The 13,106-nt window shown below is 44.1% G+C and overlaps 2 long non-coding RNA genes across 2 annotated transcripts in view; both read right to left on the minus strand.

The window, feature by feature from the left end:
• Nucleotides 1–480: 480 nt before the first annotated feature.
• Nucleotides 481–5,721, minus strand: LOC115459206. The gene is made up of 3 exons (XR_003940217.1): nucleotides 5,636–5,721; nucleotides 3,692–3,787; nucleotides 481–664 (listed from the first exon to the last, which is right to left on the minus strand). It is a non-coding gene; the product is annotated as an uncharacterized LOC115459206 (long non-coding RNA).
• Nucleotides 5,722–6,205: 484 nt separating this feature from the next.
• Nucleotides 6,206–13,106, minus strand: part of LOC115459205 — a 29,264-nt gene continuing 22,363 nt past the window's right edge. The window contains exons 2-4 of the long non-coding RNA XR_003940216.1: nucleotides 10,766–10,924; nucleotides 6,394–6,431; nucleotides 6,206–6,219 (exon numbers count right to left, since the gene is read on the minus strand). This is a non-coding gene — a long non-coding RNA (uncharacterized LOC115459205). The remainder of the gene's footprint in view (nucleotides 6,220–6,393; nucleotides 6,432–10,765; nucleotides 10,925–13,106) is intronic.

Genomic DNA, 13,106 nt, shown 5'->3' on the forward strand with positions numbered 1-13,106 from the left:
TGTTTCCTTGAAGAGCAGAGAAATGAATCCTCAGAAACCACTGGAAACACTTTATAGGGAACCTCTAATGCAGAGCTGCCAAGTTACCTAGTTCCAGGAGGGAAACGTCTGGCCAATCCTGGTTTGGAATTTAAACCCTAAAGCATTGTGGGATATATAGTCCATGATTCTACCCTTTAAAATCCAGGCTGCAGACCCTGTAATATATTAGCAAGTAATTTAAAAGTAGAAACCAGTTTCATACCCACAGTCAGAGAGAGGAGAAATATTGGGCTTAACCACTGCCCAAAGGGTTTCACCATAAAAGAGAGGGTAAGGATTTTCACAACTATACCCTCTGTGAAGAAGGGTGGAAGATGCTTGAGAATGAGGTGGAGATTGTTTATGTACCGCCTCCGGGGTATTCCTCAGTCCTGTCAATCTGAGATGCTTGCTACAGATATTAACCTCATTGTATTTAGACAACAATAAGACAATCACTGAATGATGCTGCAAAGGTTTTATTTACTCTACTAGAAAGTAACCAGAGCTCCGGTAATGTCACCGGGAGTCCCTGGAGGGCTGTGGGAGTAGAGGGTACAGGGGTGGTGTCCTCAAGTGGGAGAAAGACTCTTCTGAATTTCAACAGTGAGGCTGGTCCAAAATCAAGTACAGGTCCGGTTCACTAGAGTAGGAGAGAGAGGTGGAAAAGTATGAGCAGAACCAGGGGGAATATCTCGCCCCCACCTCACCATCATACCTCTATTCAGGAAACCTGGACTGCCCCTACTTGACATTTCGCCCTTTAGATTGTAAGCTCCTTGGAGCAGGGACTGTCCTTTATGTCAATTTATGTTAATCTGTACAGCGCTGCGAAACTCTAGTAGCGCTCTTGAAATGTTAAGTAGTAGTAGTAGTAGTGGTCCTTGCCAGCCACTCGAACCCAAGGGCTCAACCCTTGGGTGGGGGGCAGTGGCTAAGTGCAGGTGAAGCTGTACAGACCAGTCCAGTGTGCTCCAGTCTGGTGTGCTCCAGTCCAGTGTGTTCCGGTCCGGTGTGTGTTCCGGTCCGGTGTGTGCCAGTCCAGTGTTCCGATCCTGTGTCCTCCAGTCTGGGGATTTCAGTCCTTGTGTTCCGGCTTGCTGGGCGGTGCCTGCAGTCCTTGCCAGTGCCGGTGTGCTTGCCCAATGTTGGTTGTGGGGTTTTGCCTGCTGCTGCCGCTCCTTGGCAGCAGCCCAAGGGCTCACATTTGCTCCAGAGCCCAGCCCCGCGGGCTCTGAACCTGAGAACCTGACACTGTGATTGTGAAGATATGTTCTAATGAAAGTTTGTGAGTTATAATGTTATAAGGTGGTTGGGAGGCGGGGGATAGTGCTGGGCAGACTTATACGGTCTGTGCCAGAGCCGGTGGTGGGAGGCGGGGCTGGTGGTTAGGAGGTGGGGATAGTGCTGGCCAGAATTATTACGGTACTGAAGCAAAGAGATTTCAAGTTCCTCTTCTCCTCCCACCTGGAAGTCTGAACAAAAGCTTGGCTGGGTGTGAATCAGCATAATAAAAGCTCAAAGATGGAACAGCAGACACAGAGACTGGGGGTTTGTGAAACTCCACCTATCACAGACAAAGAAACATATACAGAAAGCCATTTGCCAGCAGGAAGCAAAGTTGCCAGGTGGGCGGGTTTTCGCCAGCGGCGGTGGGAAAATTTCACCGGCCACGGGATGCGGTTTTTTGGGCGGTTTTCCCATCGCCGCTGTGCGAGTTCGTCGTTTTTTTCCGAGGCTTCTGTTGGTCCAGTTCGGTCCAATAGAAGCTTTTCAGGGCCGAGGTTGACATCATGGATGACGGGGGCGGGGCTAGTGGTGGGAGGCGGGGTTAGTGATGCGGGGGGCGGGGTTGGTGACGCGGGACACTGGGATTGGCTAGGAACGCCACTGATTGTAAATAAATGGTCTTTTATGTTCTGAGCACATGTTCTTAAACCTTGCAGTGCAGATTAATGTAATTCAACAAATATAATATTTAATTCCCCCTTATTCTTGCAATTGCACTTAGGGAATAGAAATCCACGGGAGATGTATGTGTTAGGCTGTGAGAGTCTGATAGGTACGGACGGGGAGAGGGATCTTGGGGTGATAGTATCTGAGGATTTGAAGGCGACGAAACAGTGTGACAAGGTGGTGGCCTTAGCTAGAAGGTTGTTAGGCTGTATAGAGAGAGGTGTGACCAGCAGAAGAAAGGGGGTGTTGATGCCCCTGTATAAGTCGTTGGTGAGGCCCCACCTGGAGTATTGTGTTCAGTTTTGGAGGCCGTACCTTGCGAAGGATGTAAAAAGAATTGAAGCGGTGCAAAGGAAAGCTACGAGAATGGTATGGGATTTGTGTTACAAGAAGTGTGAGGAGAGACTTGCGGACCTAAACATGTATACCCTGGAGGAAAAGAGAAACAGGGGTGATATGATACAGACGTTCAAATATCTGAAAGGTGTTAATCCGCAAATGAACCTTTTCCGGAGATGGGAAGGCGGTAGAACTAAAGGACATGAAATGAGATTGAAGGGGGGCAGACTCAAGAAAAATGTCAGGAAGTGTTTTTTCACGGAGAGGGTGGTGGATGCTTGGAATGCCCTTCCACGGGAGGTGGAGGAGATGAAAACAGTAACGGAATTCAAACTTGCGTGGGATAAACATAAAGGAATCCTGCTCGGAAGAAAGGGATCCCCAGAAGCTTAGCCAAGATTGGGAGGCAGAGCCGGTGGTGGGAAGCGGGGCTAATGATGGGCAGACTTATACGGTCTGTGCCCTGACAATGGCAGATACAAATCAAGGTAAGGTATACAGAAAAAGTAGCCGTCATCTACTATGTTAATTGGATTTCTCCTTCTTCCTATATTTTCAAAATTAAATCTCAGTTCACTTGTGTGGTAAACAGGAGTTTCAGAAAAAGTGTGAATTGTCTCTCTCTCTTCCTCAATTTCCTGTATTAAGTTGTTTCCTTCTTCAAAAGATCTCTCCTTTAGAAGTTGTCTGTTCCTGGGCAGATTTCTACCAGGAGCTGATCATCCAATCAGAAAGCTCTATTTGATTGCAGATTAACATACAGACACTCTAATGGGAATTTTTAGTCAAAAACACTAGATAAACCCTTCGTTTTTGTATCAAACTTCACATTTTGGATCAGAGCCATGCCCTAACATTAAGGCTGTAAACATTCCCATCAATGTTTACCCACAAATATGCAAATGAGAACCTCCCAAAAACGGAGTAATTTACATAAGGCTTGAGCAAATTTGAGTACATAGCATACCAATCCCATTTCCTAGCACCTAAATTCTGCAGGAATTCATCCTAATTAAACATCTCCCTGGCAACCCAGGACACCTCCATCCGACCCCCCTGCTCTCCCAGCAGTAAGGTAAACAAATTAAACCAATTCTTTTGGTCTGGTGTCCTTTTCCTGCTTCCCTGGGTTTCCATCTCAGTCAGATTTAGCCTCCTTTGGGCTGTGGTGTCAGGAACCTTCATTCAGGTGTTGCTTCCTGAGGTTTAATCCCCCTCACTGGTAACCCCATCCCACCCACCCACCCACCCATTTCAGCTCCAAATCTCTGCCTGAGAGGCACAGATGCAGCTCCTGAGATAGAGAAGGGAGGGGTATTGCCAGGGGTCCAGTGATACCCTGAATTATTTTCTTTCTACAGAGCTCAATACTCACATTTTCTCTCATGGTATACTAGAAGATTCTCCCGTACGCATTGCACAACAACAATCCAGAGCTTCTATAACTGATAATTGCCTCTCATGTTTAGCTCTGTAAATATAAGACACAGAGATTGAGGTTTGTACACAGAACACACACCAACCCTCGCCGATGACAGAGCATGGGGCCAAAATTAGGAATGTTTTGTGCAATAACAATGATGGGCCCTGACGCAGCTTTGCAAAACATGTCATGTTGGCTCAAGTCCAAAATATATAATCAACAAGCATTAAGATATGTGAAGTATGAATTTTAAAATAATTATGACAAGATAAGTTTTGATATTTTGGATTTCTGTGATAAATTTGGGACCGAAGATGAGACAAGTGAGTTGTCGTTATCAAGAATATTTTGCCTGTTCTGGAGTCCATACAGGGGAGAATGTTTCCTCTTACAGCTTACTAAAAAAATGATTCAAATCCTGGTATCACCTCAGTGGCAGCAACACACAGTCCCTCCACTGCCAACTACTTGTCAAGCAAACCACAACCCTGCAAGGAAGGTTATTCCGAGTCTGTAAACCTTCCAAACCAGATTCATACCATCTCCACGTCATGTCCCACTCTTCTACAACTTGTCTCAATTTCCCCAGGCATCTAATCACACTTGCAGATGCGACAGGGGTGGTCACACAAGGCCCCATGCTCCTTGGGGCCTTGCATCTCTGCTACGTCTGTCCTCCTGTCTCGGAACACCTTCCTTCTCCGTACCTTAATGTGCATCTACATTTCCTTTTGATGCCACTTCCTGTTTCTGCAAGGGTAGATTGCAGCAATGAAGAGACTCTGGGCTCAGCAGCTGATGGGATATGAAAATCACTGCTGCTGTATGCCACTTTCTACTGAAATGTGGTGGATGTACATCAAAATATGGGTAGAAGTGGGGTTTCGAGAGCTTTGAGCCTCCTTTTACACTCTGATAATAGCTTATGGTGGTGGGCGCTGGTAGGGGTCTGCATAGGGCCCCCCAATTGCTAAGACCGGTCATGGATGCATACTTCCTCTTGCCTTGTGGGCAGGGACTGAGAGGAAACTTGCCGTGCACTTAAATGTGAGACCTGTACTTTTCACTGCTGACCCTATCAGAGACACACAGAGGATCTGCGATGAGAAGGGCAGACAATGAGGGAGTGTTAAGAAAAGGAGATGCTGGACTGAGGGGACAGAGAGGGAAGCTGCTGAGCCAACAGAGGAGAGATGCTGGATAAAGGGAAGGAGAGAGAGGGGGAGAAAAGGAAACTGATGATTGCATTTGATAGGGTGGTAGAGGGTCTGATGCTAGGGTTGAGGATGGTGGCAGATCTAATCTAATCTAATGCCAAGTTTATATACCACACAAATCCCAACATGAAATTCTAGGTAGTTTGCAATGCAAGATGTTGTACAGAAGCAGGATATAACAGAATAGTAGGATTAACAAAAGGTCTTCAATTTCTTATACAACCATCCATAGTTACCTAATGGTAAAGAATTCTATTCAGTAGTAGCATCAACCTGATGTTTAAATCTTATATTTCCAAAAACCGGGTACCTCAGTACTAAATTTTCCTGCATTCTGACAGAATTATTTAAAGTAAATGTGAAAAGAACTGACTTAACAGTTCATAATTCCCATACAGCACTTGATAGACTAAAAAATAATTTTAAAAATGATTCAGGCAGGATTGGGAGTTAGTTGGATCCGATGTGGAGTCTGGGAGAAGGAGAAGATAACTGCAGACCTGAGAATTGGATAAGGGGGCTGAAGTGGGGGACTACAGGGAGATGAGGTGAGTAGAGAGGAGAGGCAATTGGAAGGGATAAAGGTGCAGAGAAGAAAGGAGAGAAAGGGTGGTGAAGAAACAGAATCAAAAAAGAGGTTAGGGTAGGGACAATACAAGTGACTGACAGATGTACTTACTTTATAGGGACACATATTCTACATGTATTGTTGAAGATTGCCTGGAGATAGTCACATTTAAGGTTCTTTATTAAGCCATCAAATCTGAGGGGAGATATGATACAAGTTTATAAAATACTGAGTGGAGTGGAATGGGTAGAGGTGAATTGCTCGTTTACTCTTTCCAAAAATATTAGGACTAGGGGGCATGCAATATAGCTACTAAGTAGTAAATTTAAAAAGAATCATAGAAGATATTTCTTCACTCAATGTGTAATTAAACTCTGGAATTTGTTTCTAGGGTAAAAGCAGTTAGCTTAGCAGGGTTTATAAATGTTTTGGATAGTTTCCTAAAAAAGAATCAATAAGCTAATATTAAGATGGACTTGGGAAAATCCAAAGCATATTCTAGGATAAGCAGAATAAAATTTGTTTTGCTCTTCTGGGATCTTGCCAGGTACTTGTGACCTGGATTGGCCATAGGATACTGGTCTTGATGGACCTTCTGTCTGTCCCAGTACAGCAATGCTTATGTTCTTATGTTCAAAATATTCTTATAATCTTACCTAGGTACACATAAATTGTCCAACATCTACACAAATAATCTGTAAAGAATAAAAAGAAGAGTCAAAAGTCATAGGAATCCTCACATAGAAGGTGCCTGGGAGGGTTTGAGAATGTGGAGTGAGTAATAATTAGAGTGTTGAGGGTGTGAAGATGGGGAGATTTAGTATCCGAGGAGTCCTTAGACGTATGGGGTTATCTAAATTTATATCTACCTCGTGAGTCACTGCATGGTCAATCAGACTCTCTAAACCTAGAAAGAGGAAAAATAAAAATATTTAAATATCATAATTTGCTTGAATAACACTGAAAGCTACAACTCTGACAGTCTGCACCTCTCTTCCTAAAGTATTACAACATTCTTCTGAGGACCAGGTCTAGTTTAATGCTATATTGGACCTAGGGAAACATATTTTTCTGAGCCCCACCCCATGACCCCTGCATTGATCTTTATTTATGATTTCTTCCCCACCCCAATATTTGATTAATATCTATATGCAATTGCCAGAACCCTAAGAAATCAAGATGGGAGAGTTAGAACAGATTGCACTAAATTAGATATAATTGTCATCTCTAAGACCTGGTAGAAGAATAACAGTAGGACACTGTCATACCAGGATACAAATTATATCGTAGTGATAGGGTGGATCGAATTGGTGAAGTAGTCACTTTGCATGTTACGGAGGGCATGAATCAAATAGATTGAAAATTCTGCAGGAATCAAAACACATCTTGGAATCCCTATGGATTGAAATTCCATGTGTAAAGGGGAAAAGGATAGTGATTGAAGTGTACTACTGTCAACCTGGCCAGAATGGACAGATGGATGTAGAAATGTTATCAGAAATTAGAGAGACAAACAAACAAGACAACACAATAATAATGGGTGATTTCAATAACTCTGATATTGACTCAGTAAATATAACACCAGGGCAAAGTAACATAGAGGAGCATTTTTGAATGGGGATGCCCATCTCTGAGGATGTCTCCGCAAAGGGGCGGGGCATCCCGTAATATGGAAACAAGATGGCGTCCATCTTTCGTTTCGATAATACGGTCGGGGATGCCAAAATCTTAACATTTAGGTCGACCTAAGAGTTGGTCGACCTAAATGCTGAGGTCGCCGGCGTTAGACATGGGAGCCCTCAGTTTTTGCCGATAATGGAAACCGAGGGCACCCATCTCAAATACGACCAAATCCAAGGCATTTGGTCATGGGAGGGGCCAGGATTCATAGTGCACTGGTCCCCCTCACATGCCAGGACACCAACCGGGCACCCTAGGGGGCACTGCAGTGGACTTCACAAATTGATCCCAGGTACATAGCTCCCTTACCTTTGGTGCTGAGCCCCCCAACCCCCCCCCCAAAAAAAAACCCACTCCCCACAACTATCCACCACTACCATAGCCCTAAGGGGTGAAGGAGGGCACCTACATGTGGGTACAGTGGGTTTCGGGTGGGTTTTGGAGGGCTCCCATTTACCACCACAAGTGTAAGAGGTGGGGGGGATGGGCCTGGGTCCACCTGCCTGAAGTCCACTGCAGCCACCACAACTGCTCCAGGGACCTGCATACTGCTGTCAGGGAGCTGGGTATGACATTTGAGGCTGGCATAGAGTTGTTTTTATTTTTGGTGGGAGGGGGTTAGTGACCACTGGGGGAGTCAGGGGAGGTCATCCCCGATTCCCTCCAGTGGTCATCTGGTCTGTTCGGGCACTTTTTTTGACTTGGACCTGAAAAAAAGGGACCAAATAAAGCGGACCAAATTCTTGCTAGGGGCGCCCTTCTTTTTTCCATTATCAGCCGATGACGCCCATCTCTTCTCGGCCGATAAACATACCCCTATCCCGCCTTCGCTATGCCTCCGAATGCCCCCAGGAACTTTGGTCATCCCCGCGACGGACTGCAGTTGGGGGCGCCTGTTGGCACTGAAGTAGTGAGCCCTTGCGCCTTGACAGAGTGTGGAGGATCTGCGAAGCTCCGCACTCAGTCAGGCAGCCGGACGGACAACTCCTAGCTTCACCTGGGAAGCGACCACCGTTCCCCAGGAGTTGAGCTCCCAGGTGCAAGTGGCCCCCAGGACTTCCGGATACGGTCGGGGTTGGACGGCCACCCGCCGTGGCAGGCAGGAGTAGAACAGATCCGGAACACAGATTGGGTAGGCAGCCAGTAAAGAAGGCTCAAGTTCAATCTACAGGTCAGGGCAGGCAGCAAGCAGACAATGGTCAGGTTCAATCCAAGTCAGCATCAACAGGAAAGTAGGAAGAAGAATGTTCAATCACCAGCACCAACCTCTAACAAGATAGAAGCCGAAGCAAAGATGGTGTCACAGGCCAGCTCTTAAATAGGCCTCCAATCAGAGGATCCTGGTCACAGCTGAGAGGTGAGAGATCTCATAGGGCACGCCCAAAAGATATTCAAGATGGCTGCCTCGTTGATGAACTACCTAAGATGGCTGCTCCTCAAACAATCCTTCCAAGATGGCTGCCCCTCAGATGATCTTTCCAAAATGGTTGCTGCTCAGATGATCCTTCCAATATGGCCGCCACTAGAAGAACAAGGTAGGGAATGCAACAGCGCCCAAAATCGGCTGTCGATTATACCTAGGGTTACCATATGGCTCCAGAAAAAGGAGGACGGATTGAGCCAGCCGGGTTTTACTTCCATTGCTTTCAAGCAATGGAAGTAAAACCCGGCCGGCTCAATTACTTCCATTGAAAGCAATGGAAGTAAAACCCGGCTGGCTCAATCCGTCCTCCTTTTTCTGGAGCCATATGGTAACCCTAATTATACCAATTTGGGCGCCTGCGGGAGAAGGACGCCCATCTCACGATTTGTGTCGAAAGATGGGCGTCCTTCTCTTTCGACAATAAGCTGGATAGTAACATAATAAATGACAGCAGATAAAGTCTGCCCAGCACTGTTCTTGTACTAAAAGTTCTGAAGATTCTGGAATCCCAATTAGTAGCAACATTCCATGTAGAATCCCAAAGAGTAACATAGTAAATGACGGCAGATAAAGACCTGTACGGTCCATCCAGTCTGCCCAACAAAATAAACTCATTTTTCATGGTCGGGTCGCCGAGAGCCAGAGCCGGGCCCGGGACAAGGCCGCCCCTGGCCCCCCCCCCCACCCGAGGTCGCCGCCCACCCGAGTTCACCGCCCACCCGAGATCACCAGGCCCCCCCACCCGAGGTCGCTGGCCCCCCTCCACCCGCTATCGGGCCGGGCTCTCGGAACTAACCTTGAGCCTCCTTTCACTTCGCAGCAAGCAGCGGCAGGGCAGACCTCTCCTCTTTCCTTCCGTGCCCCGCCCTCGCGGACGTTACGTCAGAGATACCGGTGCCAGAAATGGTAATCAAAGCTGACGAGTCAGAGAAACTGAATGAAATCTCTATAAATAGTAGATATTATTATAAGGAACAAAATTACAGAGCATATTCGAAAGCATGGATTAATGAGACAAAGCCAACATAGAATTACTGAAGGGAAATCTTGCCTCACCAATCTATTACATTTCTTTCAAGGGGTGAATAGACATGTGGATAAAGATGAGCCAGTCGAAATTGTGTATCTGAATTTTGAAAAGTAGTTTGCCCAGCACCAACGTCAGGCTCACCGGTCTATAATTTCACGGATCTCCTCTAGGACCTTTTTTTTAAAAATTCAGCGTTACTTAGGGCACCCTCCAATCTTCGTGTACCTCACTCGATTTTAAAGATAAATGACATGTTACTAATAAAAGTACCTCATGAAAGACTCAAGAGGAAATTGGAAAGTCATGGGATAGGAGGTAGCTCCTATTATGGATTAAAAACTGGTTAAAAGATAGAAACAGAGAGTAGAGTTAACTGATCAGTATTCTCAATGTGCTGTGTCCGCTGGTTTTTTAACTGGTAGACCTGCCATCCAAATGGCAGATGACAAGTGCAAAGTGATGCATATGTGAAAAAGGAACCCGAACTATAGCAAATAGAATGATAGGTATTATTAGGAAAGGAATGGAAGCCAAAAATGAGGATGTTATAATGCCTTTGTTTCACTCCATAGTGCAACCGCACCTCGAATATTGTGTGCAATTCTGGTCACCACATCTCAAAAAAGATATAGTGGAATTAGAAAAGGTATAGAGAAGGGCAATGAAAATGATAAAGGGGTTGGAATGACTTCCCTAAGAGGAAAGGCTAAAGTGGCTAGAACTCTTCGAGGTCTATAAAATAATGAGTGGAGTGGAATGGCTGGATGTGAATCACTTCTTTCCAAAAAATACTGGACTTGGGGGCACACAATAAAGATACAAAGTAGTAAATTGAAAATGATTCAGAGAAAAAGTTTCTTCACTCAACGTGTAATTAAACTCTGGAATTCGTTGCGAGTGAATGTAGTAACAGCACTTAGCTTAGTATGGTTTTACAAAGGTTTGGATGGCTTCCTAAAAGAAGTCCATAGATCATTATTAAAATGGACTTGGGGAAATCCACTGCTTATTTCTAGGATAAGCAGCATAAAATATATTGTACTGGTTTGGGATCTTGCCAGGTACTTGATTTTTTCAGATTTTATACACTTTTAAGAGGTGACTATACCTGGGAGGCTGGAAAGTGTCAGGGTGATCAGCAGAAAAGTGACAGCTCCCTCCATGATCTAGCTCAGGAAGTCTTTCTCTCTTGTCTCTGAGTCTTCAGATTCTGCTCTGGATCTGCAAACTGTGATCTATATATACTGGAAGAGTCATTCCACCGTCACTGGGGGAAGAAACCAGAGGAAGGCAGAGATTGGTTCGCGTCTAGAATCCTCCCTCTCTCAATTCAAATTATTTGAACGAGCCAAGAAATGGAACAAAGGAACAATTCAAACATAGGACTTAATGGCACTTTATGGTCTCCCTGGTCAGGATATTTTCTTGTTTATTCATAGAAATATTTAATATCGACATAATCTAGTGCAGTTACCTTTGCAAGTGAAGGACTTATGTCGCCTTATTGTTGCTTTCGTCGGGGTGGAGGGCTCAGAGAGGTAGCAACTGCGGTTGAGGGGGACTTTAAGAAAATAACTGGAGTATTCCAGCTTTTCTCCCAGCCATCATTACATAGGTTAGTTATTTTGTCTGGAGAATCCAAGAGGGTCATCCACCTTTTCTCTTTACTACTATGACATCATTTCCATAAGAGCTGTTTTAACTTGGCTACTATGAAATATTGTGCCCAACATGAAGAGCTAATAACGCCCCCCCTAGGAGCTGTGTGACTCTAAATGCTATACACCCTAACAAAATGCTCTATATTCAGATTGATTTATGTATTTAATTGCTAGATATCATAATTGTTGCATGAATGTACAGTAGAATGCTGAGGGTGGTCCGGATAATCATAAATCAGGATAAAGAAAACAAGATTACAACATTACATATTAAACATTAGTTTTATTTTCATCAATATGTTTGCAGAAAAAAGTATAAAATGCAGTACTTCTATTCAAAAAGTACTATTTTAGTGCAGTGCTGTATTTCTTGTACATTCTGCATATACACTACTGTACACTAAAAAAGGAAGTAATTCTTAATTGCTTCAAGGCCGATTGTCATTTCTCTGCTGCAAGATCATGTAGTCTTTTTAGAAAAAGGATCTGGATTGACAAAATTCCTCATGAGAGACTCCTGTCATGGGTTAGGAGGAAATGTCCTTCTCTTGATTATTTGACAGAAAACAGAGTATAGGGTTAAATGGTCATTTTTCTCACGTGGAGGATGGTGAATACTTGCATGCCTCAAGGATCTGTGCTACTTAACATATTTATAAATGATCTGGAAATCAGATCGATGAGTGAGTTAATTACATTTACAAATGACACAAAACTATTCAAAGCTGCCAAAACACATGCGGATTACAGGAAGACCTTAGGAAATTGGGAAGAATAGTCCAAATCAAAGTTACCTGATGCTAGGGTTCACCTTAGCAATCAGCACTCAAGAAAAAGATCTAGGTGTCATTGTAGACAATACGCTGAAGTCTTCTGACCAGTGTGTGGCAGTGGTCATAAAGCAAACAGGATACTACAAAGTAATAGGAAAATGATGCAAAATAAGAATATTATAATGCCTCTGTATCACTCCATGGTGCAAACTCACCTTGAGTAATGCGTTCGATTCTGCTCACAATATCCCCCCCAAAATATATTACTGAATAAGAAAAGGATAAAAAAAGATCAACCAAAATGATAAAGGGGATGGAACTCATCTCATACACTTGTGACCTGGATTGGTCACTGTTGGAAGCAGGATACTGAACTAGATTGACCATTGGTCTGATAGAGTATTGCTATGTTCTTAAGATATTCTGAAAAACAAAAGGACTGGCCATATAGATAGATGTGAATAAATGGGGCATATCCAGCACGATCGACAACATCTCCCAATTGCTTGGAAGATACGCCAAGTCGCAATGTAAACTAGACATCTGCCCTACTAACCTTATAAGATCTGCCCCCCTACAACTCAAAACAGACCTCACGAGGCACCTGAACTACGTGCTACAATATGGCCTCTTCCCAAAGGATAAAGGAAGCATTCTACTTACACCTTTACCTATAGATGCAAAGAAAAGTACAAATGACCTAACCAACTATCGCCCAGTAGCATCAATCCCACTGATAACCAAACTTATGGAAGGCGTAGTGACGAAACAACTCACTAACTACCTAAATAAATACTCAATTCTTCACGAATCTCAATCAGGATTTCAGTCAAATCACAGCACTGAAACAGTACTAGTGACTGTAATGAATACATTTAAATAAACAATTGCAACTGGCAATAACATACTTCTCCTACAATTTGACATGTCCAGTGCCTTCGACATGGTCAACCATGGAATATTACTACATATCCTAGAATACTTTGGAGTTGGAGGTAACGTTCTTAACTGGTTT

The sequence above is a fragment of the Microcaecilia unicolor genome, unplaced genomic scaffold (genome assembly GCF_901765095.1).
Source record: "Microcaecilia unicolor unplaced genomic scaffold, aMicUni1.1, whole genome shotgun sequence".
Lineage (NCBI taxonomy): Eukaryota > Metazoa > Chordata > Amphibia > Gymnophiona > Siphonopidae > Microcaecilia > Microcaecilia unicolor.